Below are 18,622 nucleotides of genomic sequence, written 5' to 3' on the forward strand. Positions count from 1 at the left end.
TTTATAAGCTGCTGTTTCACAGTGGTCATCGACCCTCCACATTTGCCACTCTAGGAATAACTAAGAAATAAATGCAGCTGAAAAACATACATGCTTACCCTAACTAGACGTGGGGTGTGAGACCACATGCCCAGCTCTCCTGCCTGCCCTGTAATACTAATTATGTATGCTTCCTTAAATTCAGCACTGCTCGGATTCATTTTGCATTTAGAAGAGGGAGCAACGAAGTAAAGCCAATTAGCCAGAAAATGAATCATACCTAATTTTTAATCATTTAGTTTACATTTCTAATTTGGTTCAATCTAAAAAGGGTATGTGGGGCAGAAATCAGTGCAGGAGATATCAGGCCATCTGATAAATTTTTTTTTTGGTATTTCATTTACCAAAAATAAGTGTAAATTTTCTTCAATAGTTTGGTCATACGAAAAATCATTACTGGCTGGGCACAGTGTCTCACATCTGTAATCTCAGCGCTTTGGGAGGCCAAGGCAGAGGGTCACTTGAGCCCAGAAGTTCAAGACCAGCCTGGGCAACATAATGAGACCCTGGCTCTACAAAAAATACAAAAATTAGCTGGGTGTCGTGGCACGTGGTGCGTGCCTGTAGTCCCAGCTACTTAGGAGGCTGAGGTGGGAGGACTGCCTGAGCCTACAAGGTTGTGGCTGCAGTGAGCTATGACTGTGCCATTGCAACTCCAGCCTGGGCAACAGAATGAGGCCCTGTCTCAAAGAAAAAAAATCATTAGTATTTAATCTGTAGTTCAACCAACTATTTAAAGCTCAACCATTGAAGCATTCTACAATTGTTTTTGCCATCTCAGCAAGTAATAATTGTTTTGAAGGTCTGAAGCCTTGGACCTCTTTTTCCTTAGTGACTAAGGTGATACTGTCAAGTCGGGCACCCTCCCAGAGTTGAAGCTCTGAGGACCAACCCCCAAAACATTTCTTAGCAACTTTTGCCCTTCTCTACATTAAATGAGTTGATTTATGATTCAGTCTGCGAAGTAAATACTAAATGATACCAGGTGGTAATGGAGGAGCTGTGAGAACACCACAACCACTATCCTCTCCAGATGCCAGACTGGGCCAGTCTCCGGTTCCAGACCTTGCTGCCTTTTGGAGAAAAGTTAACACGAAGCCACTTACCAACACAACATGGTACAGCAGGTGCTGAGTAAAGCAGAACAAAGAGTCATAAAGCATGAGCCGTAGCACTAGTCCCAGTATCCTCCACCAACCCTAAAGGGAGGGAGGTGGCACATTTTAGCAGAGAATACTGGATTTGGAATTAGAAGCCTTTTGTTTTTGCCTAGGTCCCTGCCCTTGGGACACTGGCCAACTCACTTAACCTTTCTTGATTTTCTAACTTCCCCATTTCTTTATTTGTGAGAGAAGTGTAACACTTCAATGTTTGGTGAAAAATTTAGGTATGGGAAGACTCCACTGACTGCAAAGCACTGTTGAAAAGATATTACAATATATAAATACCAATACCATTGTCAGTGTGATCATGACGGGCAGGTGATGCCAGCCACCATTTATGGCTGGAAGAATACTGGTTGACAGGTTTAAAAGGCTTGGGAAAGTTCCAGGTAGCAAAGCCAGAACACCTACATGTGACAGCACTCCAAAGCCTTCCTCAGACAACTAGGACAACCACCAGACTCTTCAACAAAAGCCAAAGGTTCAAGTTGATATGTAAAGTGCCCTTTGCAACAGGTTAGATCAGATTTTAGTGTTAAAAGATTTATTGCTTTTTTCCATATGCTTATAAATAAGCTTTATCCTTTTTTTTTTTTTTTTAATCCAGATGAGAGCCTGCCCTTCTCAGTCACACTGAAACTCCTGATACGTTCTTCACATGGCTTCAGGGTACTGATTGTATTTCCCCATTCTCTAAAAAACATGGGATCCAAATTGTGCAGAGGTAATTTTTGGAAATGATATGGAGCCACCTGGATCTGATTTCCTTCATTTTCCCCTAACACATTCATCATCATAACCAAGGATTCATCATCACGACAAGGATTCAGATTATTCTGTTGCTTTCCTTAGCGCAGGAATATCCTATCAGCTCTTCACACAGAATTACATGGCAAAATCTACAATGTAGGCAAAGCTGAGAGCCAGTTGTGAAGCTATACATCATTTTACTACAGGGCCCCCCTTCCCGGTGTCACTAGAGAATGGTGCGCACCTGAAAGGCCAGCACCCTGGAGATATGTCAGCGTGTGGCTCTCCACAGTGCCCAAGTGTTTTTCTATTCTCTAATACAAAGGGGTGGAGGAGCACAATTCAGATGCCCCTCAATCAGCTAACGCATTTCCTTTGCTCAGTGATCTCTTGAAAGGAAGCAGGTCACAGCTGGCAGGAGAGACTGCCTGTTAACTAGGCCAACCCCTGGGTGGCTTTGGGGGAATCTGACCTGCTGTGAAGCTAAGAGTTCTCCCCTCTGAAATCACAGTAAAGGGAATCCTAAACTATTGATTCCCAACCTAAGATGTTTTGGGGGTAATTCCAAGTATTTATACTTCAAGTATTATATCTTTCATTTTTTTAGTGAGATTTGTTATCTTTAAAGATGTTGCAGTTACTTTGGAGATGCTTACGAAAATCATGGGAGTAGGATTTTCTGCCCTGGTCACCTGAGTAATAAATAAATAAATAAATAAATAAATAAATAAATAAATAAAAATGATTGTTCACTGAGAAGGCAGATTTCCTGACTTCTTCAGCAGAGCTAGGTGGGGAGGATACACAGTCACCCTCTGTATCTGCGGATTCTGCATCTGCAGATTCAACTAACATCAGATGAAAAGTATCTGAAAATAAAAAATAACAATAAACAATAAGAAATAATAGGGTTCTTTTGTTTTTGGAGACAGAGTTTCACTCTTTTTGTCCAGGCTGGAGTGCAGTGGCACAATCTTGGCTCACTGCAACCTCTGCCTCCTGGGTTCAAGCGATTCTCCTGCCTCAGCCTCCCAAGTAGCTGGGACTACAGACGTGTGCCTGGCTAATTTTGTATTTTTAGTAGAGATGGGGTTTCACTATGTTGGCCAGGCTGGTCTCGAACTCCTGACTTCAAGTTAACTGCCCCCCTCAGCCTCCTAGGAGTGCTGGGATTACAGGATGAGCCACCGCGCCCAAAGTAATACAAGTTTTAAAGCTATATAGTATAACAACCATTTGAATGGCATTTGCATTGTATTAGGTAAGTAAGCTAGAGATGATTTAAAGTATACAGGAGGATGTGCCTAGGTTATATTAAACACTATATCAGGGACTTGAGCGTCCATGGATTTTGGTATCGGTAGCAGTCCTGAAACCAATTCCCTATGAATACTCAGGAATCACCGTTCCCTCTCAGGCAGAGGGATAGGGCCTACCTCAATATATGCTTACTGATTACTGAGTAGAAAATTTGTAAGACATTCAAAGCCCAACAAGCTATTTCCATTTCTGGACAAAACTGCAGTAGGGACTGGTTTTTCCTCACTTGTTTTAAATAACTAAAAGGCAGACAAAATGTTTGAAAAAAGTTTCCAGACATTGGAAAAGAGGCACATGAGACAGAGATCTCTGAGAAAAGAGAACTACAACTGCCCCAGCTTCCTGCCTGAAGTAGGTTTTCAGGCTACACCACAAGGAGGGGAACCCGGAAAGCTCTGCAGCCCCCTTGAGTTGAGGAAACAACTGAGAATTCGAGGAGGCCAAGACAACTAGGATATGCAGGGTGGAGAACTGGAGAGGGAAGAGCTCTGCTGATCTGTAGACGGCTCTCCTCAAGTCTTCAACTGAGTATGAAGAGCAAATGCTCACAAAGCTACCTCAGGTCAGTACAGAACCACTGGTAAGGAGCAGGTGAATCAATTACTGGAGCTTTTTCAGGGCTGGGACTAGTTCCCATTCTCAGTAGCCAGAGTGGAGCTACCTAGTAAGAGCTGGGCACCTGGAGGGGAACTTGGAAGGTTATTGTGCCTGTTGTAAGGTCAAACTGATTAGCCTTAAACTAAAGGCTGAGATGGTTTTGCCTAACAAACTTCAAAAGCAAGCCTGGAAAGGATCAAAATGTTTCTAAGTTAACTCAGTTGTGTCCCAGTACAAAGCTCAAGAATATTTACATATGTATTTATAATATAGTATAACATTACATATATATGTGTTTTTATGTATGGTTGTGTGTATACATATATTTCTCATCCAGTATCTAGCAACATAAAATTCAAAATGCCTGATGCCCAACTCACCTTAGTGATGAAAAATACAATGTCTGAGATGAAAAATACGTTGGATGGGATTAGCAGCAGAGGAGACATTGCAGAATGAAAGTTGAGTAAACTTGAACACACAATGATAGAAACTACCAAAATGAAACAGAAAAGTCAAGACCAACACACACACACACTGTGCAGAGTCACAAGAACAAAAGGAAAGGTGAATGAATAAGGGAGATGGGGAAAAGATTTGAAGAAATGACGACTGAAAAATTTACAAACTTGAAAAATGAGGAAAGATACTAAAACTCAGATAACAATCAACTACACCTAAATGACATTTACAGAACACTCCACCCAAACAGCAGCAGAACACAACCTTTTAAAGTACACACGGAACATTATCAAGATAGACTATAGTCTGGGCCATAAATCAAGTCTCAATACAAAGTATGTTTTCTGACTACAGTGGAATTAAAATAGAAATCAGTAATACAAAGATATCTGGAAAATATCCCAAATATTTGAAAACTAAACAACATAATTCTAAGCAAAATATAAACCAAAGAAGAAATCAAAAGGGAAATGATAAAGTGGTTAACTGAATGAAAATGAAAATGACACATATCAAAATGTGTAGGATACATCTAAAGGACTGCTTAGATGGGAAATTAGTTTTTAGAAAACATTAAGCACTTATTGGATAAGAAAGGTCTGAATTCAATAACCTAAGCTCCTACCTTTATAAACTAGAAAAAGAAAGTAAATGAAGCCCAAAGTAAATGGAGAAAAGGACTCTACTAATAAATATAAGAGCAGAAACCACTAAAGTAGAAATAGAAAACAATTGAGAAGTGAAATAACCTAGTCATTTAGAAAAAAAAAAGTTAATCAAATTGATAAACTCTACCCATGCTTATCAGGAAAAAGAGAAGATATAAATTACCAGCCTCAGAAATGAAAGAGATATGTTCTACAAACCTTCAAATGATAATATGGGACTATTATAAGCAACTTTTTATGATAGTAAATTTGACAACTTAGATCAAAATAGAAAAATTCCTTGAAAGACAAGCTACAAGTCTCACCCATGAAGAAATAGATGATGTAAAATAGCCCGGTACCAAACAAATTAAGTTTATAATTAAAATCTTCCCACACACATACACACAACCCTCCAGGACCAGAGAGCTTCACTGTTAAATTCTACCAAGCATTTAAGGAAGAAATGATAACAATTCTCCATGAATTCTTCAAGAAAATAGAAAAGGAGGAAACCTTTCTCAAGCTATTCTGTGAGACCAGCATTGCCCTGACAACTAAATCCAGACAAAAACATTACAAGAAAACTACATACTAATAATCCTCATAATCACAGAAAAATTCTCAAAATTTTAGCAAATCATCTTCAACAATAAAAAGACAATAAATCATGACCACTTGAGGATTATCTCCAGATTGCAATGTTGGTTTAAAATTTCAAAATCAATCAGTGTAATTCACCATATTAACAAACTAAAAAAGAAAAAAAATCTTGACTATCACAATAGCTGGAGAAAATGCTTTGACAAAATCTAACATCTAGTCATAATGAAAAGAAGAAGTAAAAGCCTCTCAGCAATCTAAGACTAGAAGTGAACTTTCTCAATAAGGGCATCTACAAAAATAACCTAATGCCAACATTATACTTAATGGTGAAAGACTGAGTGTTAAATCCCTGAAGATTGGAATGAGGCAAGGATGGCTGCTCTTGACTTTTATTCAACAAAGTCCTGGAGATCTTGGCCATTTAAATAAGGCTCCCGTCCCCGCAAAAAGGAAGAAATATTGGAAAGGAAGAAGTACAGCAAAACTCTTTTTCCTTCAGCCACAGTTAACAGTATCAATAGTGCTTCTCAGTACCTTCTATTGTGTAAGTATCAATTTAGCCTCACCTCCATAGGCTCATCCCACTGCCACATTCTCTCTTCTCCAACTATACCTCATCTAATCTCAGCAAGGCTGTTACAAATAAGAACTATTTCCAGTTTCTAAACGATGACTTTTGGCAACAAGACTTTTATAGTTTGGCCACAAAAAAGATACTAACAGCTTTTTCTCTGTAATAATCACTCTGGGTAGTTGTCCTAGAATATTGGGCTCGTGACACACGTTTAGTGTTACCAGTAGCTATCAAAAGCCTCTCTTTCCCCCCACTTTAAAAACAATAAGAAAAAGATTTCAACTTTCAAATTAAAAAGTATATATACACAGTAAAGTCATGGAACTTGCTGGAGAAAGATATGTGTTGGACCTCCTCTAATTCTGAGCTAACCAACTCTCCTTTCATACCTCTTCCTAGCAAAGCATACACTGCTTTTTGGAAAGTTGTGTGTTTCCATCTTTCCTGCCCACCATTCCTCCTTATTGAGATATAATTCACATATATTAAAACTTGTCCTTTTATATGGTATGATTAAGGGGGTTTTAGCGTATTCATAGCTCTGGGAACCAATTTTTGAGAACACTTCTTTTCCCATTGAACTGTCTTAGAACCTTTGGCAAAAATCAACTGACCATAAATGATTTATTTCTACACTTTCAGTTCTGTTTCATTCATCTATATGGCTATCCTTATGTCAGTACTACACTGTATTACGGTAGTTTGTTTTCTTTAAATTGAGACAGGGTCTTCCTATGTTGTCCAGGCTGGTCTCAAACTCCTGGGCTCGAGGGATGCTCCTGCCTCAGCCTCCTGAGTAGCTGGGACTACAAGGCACATGTCACTCCATCTGGTGATGGCATTATTGTAGTTTTATAAGTTTTCAAATTGGGAGGTATAAATCCCCCAGCTTCTGAGTTCATCACTTTCCATCTCAGTTTTAGAAGCAAACACCTTGTCAATTTTTACAAAAAGGGCAGCCAGAATTTTGATAAAGATTGCACTGAATCTGTAGATTAATTTGGGGTAATATTGCCATTTTAGCCACATTAAGTATTCTGATGAAGTTATTTTCTCCAATAACTTCCTTCTGTTTATTTTGAGTTTACTCTTTCTAGTTTCTTATGGTAGAAGGTTGGGTTACTGATTTGACATCTTTCTTCTTTTTAATGGAGGTATGTGAAGCCATAAATGTACTGCTAAGCATTACTCTGGCTGTACCCCCGCAGGTTTTCATATGTTGTTTTTCCATTTTCATTCTCCTCAAAATGTTTCCCAAATTTCCTTGTGATTTCTTAACAAATTGATTTCTTTAGGAGTGTGTGTTTAATTTCCATATATTTGTGAATTTCACAAACTCCTTTCTGGTATTAATTTCTGATTTCATCTCAGTATAAACCAAGACCATACTTTGTGTAATTTTAGTTATTTTAAATTTATTGTGTCCTGTTTTATGGCCTAAGATGATCTATAATCTTGGAGAATGTTCCACTGTGCCTTTGAGAAGAATGTGTATTCCATTCTTGTTGGGTAGAATAGTCTATAGATGTCTGTTAGATCTAATTGATTTACAGTGTTTTTCAAGTCTTCTATCCCAGTTGATCTATCTAGTTGTTCTGTCTAGTATTAAAAGTGGGATGTTGATAGTTGCAATGATTACTGATGAATTATTTTTTCCTTCAGTTTTGTCATTTTTACTTTGTATATTTTGGGGCTCTGTTGTAAGTCACATATATGTTCATAGTTATACCTTCTTGATAGAGTGACCCTTTTCTCATAACTTTTTTTTTTTTTGGTCTCTAATAACAGTTTGTCTTAAAGTCTGTTTTGTCTGGTGTTCATATAACTATTCCAGCTTTTTTTTTTTCTTTTTTGGTTCCTGTTAGCATGATATATACTTTTTACTATTCTCTTGCTTTCAATTTATTTGTGTCTTTGAATCTAACATGTTTGTCTTGTAGACAGTATATAGTTGGATCATTTTTATACATCCTGTCCATCTGCCTTTTGATTGCATTTTTTATCCACTTATGTTTAATGTAATTACCAATAAATTGATTTACATTTGTCTTTTTAATATTTGTTTTCTATATGTCTAATGTTATTTTATTCCTCTATTTCTCTATTACTGCCTTCTTCATTGTTAAACAAATATTTCCTAGTGTACAATTGTAATTCCTTTGTCATTAATCATTTGAGTTATTTTCTTAGCAGTTGCCATGGGGATTACAATTAACATTTCAATTTCTAACAGTCTAGTTCCGATTAATACCAACTTAATTTCAACCGTATAAAAAACCTTTGTCCCTACATAGATCCATTTTTTGTCCCCATTTGTGCTATTGTCATAAAAATTATATCTTTATACATTTTGTGCCCCAAACCAGATTTTTGATGACTGCTTTATGTAGTTGTTTTTCAAAACAGGAGAAAGGAGCTATAAAGATTACATTGATACGCCTTTCAAAATTACCTATGTAGTTACTTTTACTAGTGTTCTTATTTGTTCATGTGGATTAGAGTTCTTGTGTAACATCCTTTCACTTTTTTTTTTTTTTTTTTTTTTTTTTGAGATGGAGTCTCGCTCTGTAGCCCAGGCTGGAGTGCAGTGGCGGGATCTCAGCTCACTGCAAGCTCCGCCTCCCGGGTTCACGCCATTCTCCGGCCTCAGCCTCCCGAGTAGCTGGGACTACAGGCGCCCGCCACCTCGCCCGGCTAGTTTTTTGTATTTCTTAGTAGAGACGGGGTTTCACCGTGTTAGCCAGGATGGTCTCGATCTCCTGACCTCGTGATCCACCCGTCTCGGCCTCCCAAAGTGCTGGGATTACAGGCTTGAGCCACCGCGCCCGGCACATCCTTTCACTTTTGCCTAAAGGACTCCTTTGAGTATTTCTTGTAGGGCACATGTACTAACAATGAATTTTCATGGTGTTTGTTAGTTGGGAATATTTTCATTTCTCCATTTTTGAAGGGTAGTTTTACTGGATATAGAATTCTTGATTTCTTCTTCTTTCTTCTTTCTTCCAGTACTTTGAATCTGTCATCCCACTGCCTTCTAGTCTCTGTGGTTTCTGATAAGAAATCAGCCTTTGTTAATAAACAAAGGCTATTAAAGAACCTTTGTTAATCATATTCACTCTTCTTTTGCCACTCTCAAGATTCTCTTCATGTTTGACTTTCAACTGATTATGATGTGTCTAGGTGTGAATCTGAGTTTATCCTACTTGGAATCCACTGAGCTTCCTGAATGTTTAATGTTTTTCCTACAAATTTGGGAAGTTCTAACTTTTTTTTCAAATATTCTTTTTGCCCCTTTCTCTTTTTCTGCGACTCAGAGTATGTATATTAGTATATGTAAATAATAAGACTATGAGGCCCTGTTCATTTTTCGTCATTCTGTTTTCTGTTCCTCAAACTGGATCATATAAATTTACCTATGTTTCAAATTTACTGATTCTTCTGCCTGCTCAAACTGCTTTGAGCCCCTCTATTGAATTTTTTGTTTTTATTAGTGTACATTTCAACTCCAGCATTTCTATTTGGTTCTTTTTAAAAAATATATAATTTCTATCTCTTTATTGATCTCTATTTGTGAGACATCATTCTCCTATTTTTCTTTAGCTATTTAGACATGGTTATCTTTAGTGGACTCCATATATTTAAAATATCTCATTTAAAGTTTTTACCTAGCAAGTCTAATGTCCAGACATTTTCTATCAACTGCTTGTTTTGTGTATTAGTCATGCTTTGTCTCTTTGCATGTCTTGTAATCTTTTGCTGAAAACTGGACATTTGAAATAATATAATGTGACAACTCTGGAAATCAGATTCTCTAAGGTTAGTTGTTCTTTTATTGTTGTCATTATTGTTTTAGTGACTTTCTTGAACTAACTTTGTAAAGTCTGTGTTCTTTGCTGAGTATGGGCAAAGAAGTCTGTGTTCAGTTAGCTTAGAGGTCAACTAAATATTGGACACAGATTTCCTTAAATGCCTGGAACCAGAGACTCTCAGTCTTTGCCAAGATGCTCTGTGTCCATTTGGGCATGCTTTCAACACTCAGCCAGGCAATTTACAGCTGCCTTAGCTTTCACATCTTCATTGCACAGGGGCTCGCAATACTAAGAGGGGAAAACTGAGGGCTTTGTAAGGCTTTTCTTGAACAAGTACATAGCCCTGGGCATGCATACAGTCCTACACATCCACATGGCCTTCCAGAAATATGTCAGAACTTTTCAAATGCCCCTATGGAATGAAGTTTTTTGCTTAGCTTGTTGTTTGCCACAACTGTTACTGCCTCAGGGAGCTGTGATGGTAAAGAGTCACCACAAGCTGTTTTTGACAAATGCCCCCAGGGAAAAGGCTGTTTGCTCTGGTGAATGAGGTCAAATAAAGACAAGCCTTGTGAATAGGGTTTTCTAGGGAATTGCTAGACAGATCAAATAATGACAATTATCTTAGAATGGAGCTCTGAATGAGTCCCAACCCTGTTCTGCCCTTCTACTAACTGCTATGCTGTTGGTTTTCACCATGATTACAGGGCTGTTGGTTTTCAAATCTACCATGGAGGAAATGGAAAGAAGGGGATGGGAATAGGGCAAATTGATATACTGCAATACTGCTTTTACCAAGATTTAGCCTTTTTTTTTTAAACAAAACAAAACTCCCCAGATTATTGCATGCTTTTAGCTAATTTCCATAGTTCTTAAAAAGTTGATTTTGACAAATTTTGCCAGTGTTCTCATTATTTTTATGGATGAGAGAATATTCAGAAGTCCTTACTCTGTCATTCCCAATGACATTACTCTTTTTGCAACCCCAAATCCCATTACCACCCATTGAGTTAGGTAAGTATAGAAGAAAAAGAAAATAGTGTAATGTAGGGTTTGATGATTGAAAACAGAAAACTGCTACTTAACTACTGTTTTTCCCCCCTGGCCCTGTACTTTCCAGCCCTGCCATCTCAAAACTATCCAAGTGAGAAACAAATGTGTTAGTAGAATTGATTTAGGAATCATTTCCACGAGATTTAAATCAGATATAGAAAGCAGAAAAGAAGGCTGTATAAAGGAATGTTTCCTTTGCTTATTTACTATTCCAAATTGCCACTGTTTTCTGCAAGTGTTCCTTTATAATTTTCATGGCTCTAAGACCGAATGCTCATATGTCATGAAGTGCTCTTTCACAGCCATGATAGATTTTCTTCCAAATCTACCCTTTCCTAACGAGTAAACAGAACCATAACTTCCCGCATTTACTTCCAATTATGAATTAGAATTATTTTCTTCTGGTGTGGAAGAAGAATGAAAAAGCATGCCTTGCTTGTTAAACAGGTCTGTTCATCTGCTGCAGAATACTGACTGAAACTTTATAATTGCTTCAAGGTAAAACTTTTTAAAAAGTCTAATTTTAAAAATTCCTCAAAAGGTATTTAGCAGCCATTATTTTCCATGGAAAAAAGTGAAACACTCTGCATTTCTAAGAAGTGTTCTTTATTTAATCTATAAACAATTCATTTAAATCTCTACTCTGAAAACAAAAAACTATCATCGAAAACTGAATCTTCTAAGGAAACAATCAGGATTGCTGAGCAAGGATGGAAAATCTGATCCTAATAACCAAACATAATATAAGGAGGTTTAACGAACTGAATACTGAAAATATCCATGAATTATTTTTTAGTGGGCACAACTAACACTGAAGTTTAGAACCAAAAAGACTCTGATGGGAAATAAACCCATCAGAGCTTATTTGTATATGCTGGGCACAGCAGAGGCAACATGCTTGACATGGCCTGGGTGAGAGGCCATGGTTACTGAATTGGTCAAACTAAGCCACTCTAGTCCAATCCAGAAAATACAGCAGAGCATGTATTTTGAAGAAGGTACTTAATCCCGAATCCTAGTGAATACTGGTGAAATAATTTTTTAAATAGTAGCTCTTCAGGGATTCACTAATGAAGCTATTACATCACCACCTAGTTTCACATGGAAGCTATGTTGGTTTCTGACTGGAAATCTTCAGAGTTTCCTAAAGACCTATTTTAATGAAATAGTGTGAGGGGAAGGACGGGAGTTGAGTGAAAGCTTGTAACTTGGAGGGCCTGAATTCAAATCCTTGCTCTGCCATCTACTATTAAAGTGACTCAGGAAGGTACTTTCACTGTTCTCTGCCTTGGTTTACACAAATGTAAAATGCAGACAGTTATCATATTGTATGGTTATTGTAAATCTTAAATGGATATATGTAAACAAACAGAACAGTACCTGGAAACATAGTAAGCATTCTTTGTTAAGCACAATCATTAAAAAAAGAGCATTCTAATTCACCAATCTAAAGGATGCTATCTTTCATTTTTCATCTTCCTTTTGATATTATTCACTCATTCAGAAACTCTTTATGGGCCCATTGCTGGTTTTCAGTATTGGTAACACAATACTGAATGTGGTCTCTGCCCTCTGGCAACTCCTAGTTTAATTAGAAGAACAGATATGGGCACAGCTGTGCCACAGACGCTATAAAAGATGTAAGTACAGAGCTTTGGGAGCACAGGAGTTGGAGAAGCAAATGCTATCTGACTAGAATGAGTAAGGGCTTTGGAGACACTGAAATCTAAGAGGGACTTTGAAGCATCCATGTAGAGGAAGGGAGAGTTATGAGGCCAAGTCTTAGGCTGGAGCAGCAATGACGGGTGACAAGGCTGTAAAGCTGCTTATGCCCAGGACTCTGTACTCTACCCTGTGGCAGGCAACCTTGGCTCCAGATTCTAATCAAAAGTCACTTTTAGGAAAATTTCTCTGGCAGCAGTACAGTAACTGCCTGAGGTAGAGAAACCAGCCAAGTGTCTGCTGCACTAGGTGGTCCAGGTAAAAGCAGACAGATGGGCCCCACCTGGGGTGTTCAGCACAGGTACACAGAGTGCTGGAGAAGGTCACCAGTGCAGGCCTGGACACCAGGACAAAGGAGCTTATATCAGAATCTGGAAGGCATTTTACTCCTTCACCCAAGACACAAAAGAGAAGGAGCAGGATTGGGGTGGTCCAACTCTCACTCCATGGCCAGGCAGTTTTCCCCTGACCCTCTGCCTCTCCTGCAGAGCTATGGGTTCTTCCTGGACATTTCCCGTAGGCTCTCTTACCATCAAGTCCTGGTCTTAAGTACCTAGAGTAACCTGTACTCTCTCCTCTGTACAGGTTTTTCTCCTTCTCACTCCTTCAAAGGGGCTTCTAACAGCACTGATGGTTTCTGTATGCAAAATCCTGCAGCCCTATCTTACCTTACACTGGCTTTGAACCTTGGTGTAGCCTGAAGATATGTTCAGGCCAAGACTGACATGAATGTGGTGGTGGCGGGGGTGGAGCTGCTTAAGGCACCTGCCTGTAAGACTGTCCACATTTCCCCACTTCTCCTCAGGGTCAATCTCTTTGAATGCCTTTCTATATTTAAAACCAACTGTGGGTAAAACATACTGTCCTAAGGTACAAAGGCATAGATACCTGAGATTCAATTACAGCTTGTGTTTCCATAAGCCAGCCATGACCTTTGTAATCCTGTGTTCCTCCCTGCAAAAGCTGATGGGGAAGCACAGGGAAAGACTGGCCAGGGACCAGGCTTCTGAGCAAGGATCAAACCATCCATGCTTCTCCAGCCCTGCTGTCAGTTTACCTCTGGTTACCTACTTGTCAATAGATCTAACTCCACACCCCTTTTTAATTATCATTATTATGTAATTTATTATTTATTAGTTTCTAGTGTAGTGCTTTGAGCCTATACAAGCACTTTTTTTAAGGTTTTATGGCCTGATACAGTTTCAATTTTTATAAATGTTTCATGAACACCTGAAATAAAGGTATATTCTGTGTATATTGAGTACAGTGTTTTATATATAATTATTAGATCAAGTTTTTTATATATTCCATTTTCTACAGCCTTTTGTCCGCTTAAATCTGTCAGATTTAGATAGGTGTGTTAAATGTCTACTATGATTATGGTTTTGTTAAATTTTCTATTTTTATTTATGTCTGCCTTTAGTTTTTGGACTCATTGATAACTTGTACACAATGGCTGATGAATGCTGTACTTTTGTGGTGTACATAGTTTCCATCAATACAAAATGTTCCTCCCCCTTCTCATTCAATATTTTTGGCCTTGACTTCTGCTTTGTTCAACACAAATGTGAACACTCCTGCTCTTTTGTTGTTTGTCCTTCCTTAGGATACTATAGTTTATCTCTTTATTGTCCATCTCTATCACATTTTTAGGTGTCTTTTATATGAGATACAGCTTTGCTGCTGTGTTTTATTTAGAGCAATTTAATTTTTTTCACACTTAGTGTGGTTATCATGTTTGGTTTTATCTTAGGTTCATTATATCCTTTTTTTTTTTCTGCTTTTTTTCCTTTCTTCTGTTTGAATTCATTTTGGTTTCTCTTCTTCTAATTGTTGAAAAGGTTTTGTTTTATATGTATTCTACTGTGGTTACCTTTAAAATTTCTTATTTAAAATAATTTTAACTGTTTAAGGAGCTTTTAAGGAACTGATATTTCTCTTATCATCATGAATTAAAGCCTCTGTCTGTCCTCCCTTCCACCCCCCCCCCCCCACCTTTTTGAATGAGACTACATCTGCAGTGGGCACCTATTCCCCCATTTCCTATCCTCTCCCTCACCAGCGGGCATTGAAATATACCAACGTTTTTATTTGAAAACTTCATTTTCACGTTGCTTCTCCTATTTCCAGATTCCAACGAACAGCTTTAAACTTCACAATCACGTTAGTTACTATCCACTTTTAATCGTAAAAATTGCCACTTCTGTTGCTTACTACTTTATCTGGTACAGCAACCTCCCTATTTTTTAGTTTCTTATTCTAATTCACGTTGGCTAAAGTGCTTTCCTTAACTGATGTTGTTTTTGTTGTTGTTTTTTTGAGAAAAATATTTGAAATGTCTCTTTTGCCCTCACATAGACATAATGATTTCACGGGGTACAAAATTCTAGGATCCTTTCTTTTCTTCAGAACTCTAAACACCTTTCTCCATTATTCTGTATCGTTCAGGGTTATAGAAAAAAACCTGATGCTAGTCTGATTTTTCCCTCCTTCATAGAGAAGCAGTTTTCCCCCGACCCCCTCTGAATACCCTTGGGATTGTTTTATTATTAAATCCTGGCACAGTTGTTCTAAACTTGGGATTCATTCATTCATTCGTTCAACAAAAATATAAATACCACGCAAAGTGCTAGGAACTGGGGAAAAGGTGGTAAGCAAAATCAGTCAGGATTTGCATCTGAGTCACTATAGCCCCGGTACAGTCTTGTCAGGGAGGTGGAATGTTGGTAATGGTGCAGGTGCACACACGGTAGTGAGTGCTATGAAGGAAGGGTGCGGGTGCTATGTGAGGAAATCTGACCCTTCAGGGTGGACCAAGGATGATTAAGCTGGAATATGAAGGATGGAGTGGGAGAGGCAGGTGGGTTGAGGAAAGAGCCTTCCAGGCAGAGACAAGTACATGTGATGGCAGGATTGTGAGGTGGGACAGCAAGCCACTGAAGCTGAGCGCACAGAGAACACAAGGAAAATGACTTCAGCAAGGCTCGGGGGTGGGGATGCCCAACCATACCTGGGAGGCCATGGAGAAATAAAATACAAGGGGAGCTGCAGAAATGTTGTAAGCCAGAGCCTAACAGGTCAGGGAGCATAATACTGGGGATAATAAAAGAAGCTGTGGAGCTAGTTAGGAGGTTATTGCTGGTCCAGGTAAGAGATGACGGGCATGGGGGTGGAGGCGGCAATGTGGCAGAGGAGGTAGAGAGAGAGACTGGAGTGGTAAACCCGACCGACTGTGACACTTTCACAGGGCAGCCGCATACCTGTACATTCTAAGAACTAAGAGTAGTGGTGGCAGTGACGGTTGGCTTAACAGCAGCTACGTTTTAAGAAACATTCACAGTGAACCAGGCCTTGTTCTAGGTGCTCTGTCTGTATTAACCTGCTTAATCCTCACAGTGACCCCACTAGGTAGATACTATTACTACCATAATTTACAAATGAAGAAACAGAGGCACAGAAAGGCTAAGTAACTTGCCTAAAAGCTCACTCTGAGGAAGTAGCAGAGCCCAAATTAAAACCTGGCAATGGAACCATTCTCAAAACTCAAGTATTATAGGAACTTGTATCCTGTTTCTTTCTGATTTTTAGAGACAGGGTCTCACTCTGTCACCCAGGCTGTAGCCTCGCACCCCCTGGGCTCAAGTGATCCTTCTAGCTCAGCCTCCCAAGTAGCTAGGACTACAGTGTGCACCACCACACCTGGCTAATTTTTTTTTTTTTTGGAAACAGAGTTTTGCTGTGTCACCCAGGCTGGAGTGCAGTGGGATGATCTCAGCTCACTGTAACCTCTGCCTCCTGGATTCAAGCAATCCTCCTGCCTCAGCCTCCCGAGTAACTGGTATCACAGGCATGCGCCAGCATGCCCAGCCAATTTTTATATTTTTAGTAGAGATGGGGTTTCACCATGTTGGCCAGGCTGGTGGTCTCAAAATCCTGGCCTCAAACGATTCTCCTGCCTTGGCCTTCCATAGTGCTGGGATTACAGATGTGAGCCACCACAACCAGCCCTGTTTCTTTCTTGATATTTCATATATATTTGTTTTACTTTCTAATTTTGGAACTCTTACTGAACATGCTGGATTTATGAGTCTCCTTCCACCGACATTTCTATTTCTTTGTACTTTTGCTCCTATTTTGGAAGGATTCCTGGAGGAGGGCGTTGGGATCCACTTCTCCGCATTGCAACCCTAACAATATCACTGAACTTAGAGCCTCGATGCTATCAGCCTCTCACATGCGGTTATTCCAGCAGTCATGCCTTTTATTTACAGGAATCCTTGCCTGTTCTCCAGTGACTCTTTCCTCAGCTGCTGGCTCTTGTTTTATGATGCCACATCTTTTAAAATCTGAGCATGAACTCTAGAATATTTAGAAGCTCTCTCTTGACTCCTATACTGTTTCAGTGAGAACTCCTGTGTCTTGGTTTACTTTTTTAAATTATCTACTCATATTTGCAAACAGAAGTCAAGGCGGAACAGCATTGATGGCTTGTGTTGGTCTTTGTCAGCAATTGTGAGAGGCTTTATTTTAGGCGCACCTGTGGCCACTTTGAGCCGTTTCCATAGAGAAGCCAGGGAGTTACTCAGGGAAACTCAACACTTTAGAGGCGGCTTCACCAGCGGGCTGTGATAGAGCTTTTCCCTCCGTGTTAATGGGAGGAAACTGCCCAGAAGTCAGGCAGAACCGGGAGCTACCACACAACCCCCACCTGACGTGGGGGCATTCTCTGCCAAACGAGGAAGCTGTGTAAGGGCTTGATGGCATGCGTCTGAGGCACAGCCCCCTTTAGCCCACTGGATCTCTGCACTCTGAGAATAGGGGTTTCCAGGGGTTCCCATGAGGACACCATCCTCTTCCTTCTCATATGATCCCCCTCCTCTGTCTGTCCATCCAAACTTAGCCTCGCATTTCTCCCAGAAGCTTCACTGTACATGTCCTTTTCTGTTTTCCAGCACGGTTTTAGATATTTCCCTACTTTCTAATCTTGATCTTTTTAATGGATGGAGGAATGTAGAAATGGTAAAACTTATTACAGTTAATTATAAAAAGACCATACTCTGCCCCTATCCCTCAACCATTATGGATAAACGAAAGTTTGTTATTCTTTCTCTAACAGCAGACTAAAGCTTAAGAACTCAAATTATAAAACTCTTAGAAGACAACGAGGAGAGCTTCATGAGACTGGATTCAGCAGTGACTTCTTAGATATGACACCAAAGGCACAGATGACAAAAGATCAGGTAGATAGGCTGGGTGTGGTGGCTCACACCTGTAAATCCTAGCACTTTGGGAGGCCGAGGCGGGCAGATCACGAGGTCAGGAGATCGAGACTATCCTGGCTAACATGGTGAAACCCTGTCTCTACTATAAATACAAAAAATTAGCCGGGCATGGTGGTGGGTGCCTGTAGTCCCAGCTACTCGGGAGGCTGAGGCAGGAGAAAGGCATGAATCCGGGAGGCAGAGCTTGCAGTGAGCCGAGATCGCACCACTGCACACTGCCTGGGTGACACAGCGAGACTCCATCTCAAAAAATAAATAAATAAATAAATAAATCAAATAGATAAACTAGACTTCTTCCAAAACTAAAGCATTTGTGCATTAAAGGACAGTATCAACAGAGCAGAAAAGGTAACCCACAGAATGGGAAAAATATTTGTAAACAGCATATCTGATAAAGGATTAATACACAAAATATAAAGAATTTCTACAGCTCAGCAACAATAAACCACACAACCCAATTCAAAAATGGGTGAAGTCCATTATGACTGATATAAAAAGAGGAGAGAGCGGAGGAATGCATGCCGCAGAAGAAAGGCCATCTGCGAGCACGGAGAGGCCTCAGGGGAACCCTCATGCTGATACCTTGACCTTGGACCTC

The 18,622-nt window shown here is 39.4% G+C and overlaps 1 protein-coding gene across 2 annotated transcripts in view; it reads right to left on the reverse strand.

The window, feature by feature from the left end:
- B3GAT2 (beta-1,3-glucuronyltransferase 2) overlaps nucleotides 1–18,622 on the reverse strand; it is a 74,203-nt gene that overhangs the window by 4,947 nt on the left and 50,634 nt on the right. The gene's annotated exons all lie outside the window — the stretch shown is intronic.

This window comes from Papio anubis, chromosome 6 (genome assembly GCF_008728515.1).
Source record: "Papio anubis isolate 15944 chromosome 6, Panubis1.0, whole genome shotgun sequence".
Lineage (NCBI taxonomy): Eukaryota > Metazoa > Chordata > Mammalia > Primates > Cercopithecidae > Papio > Papio anubis.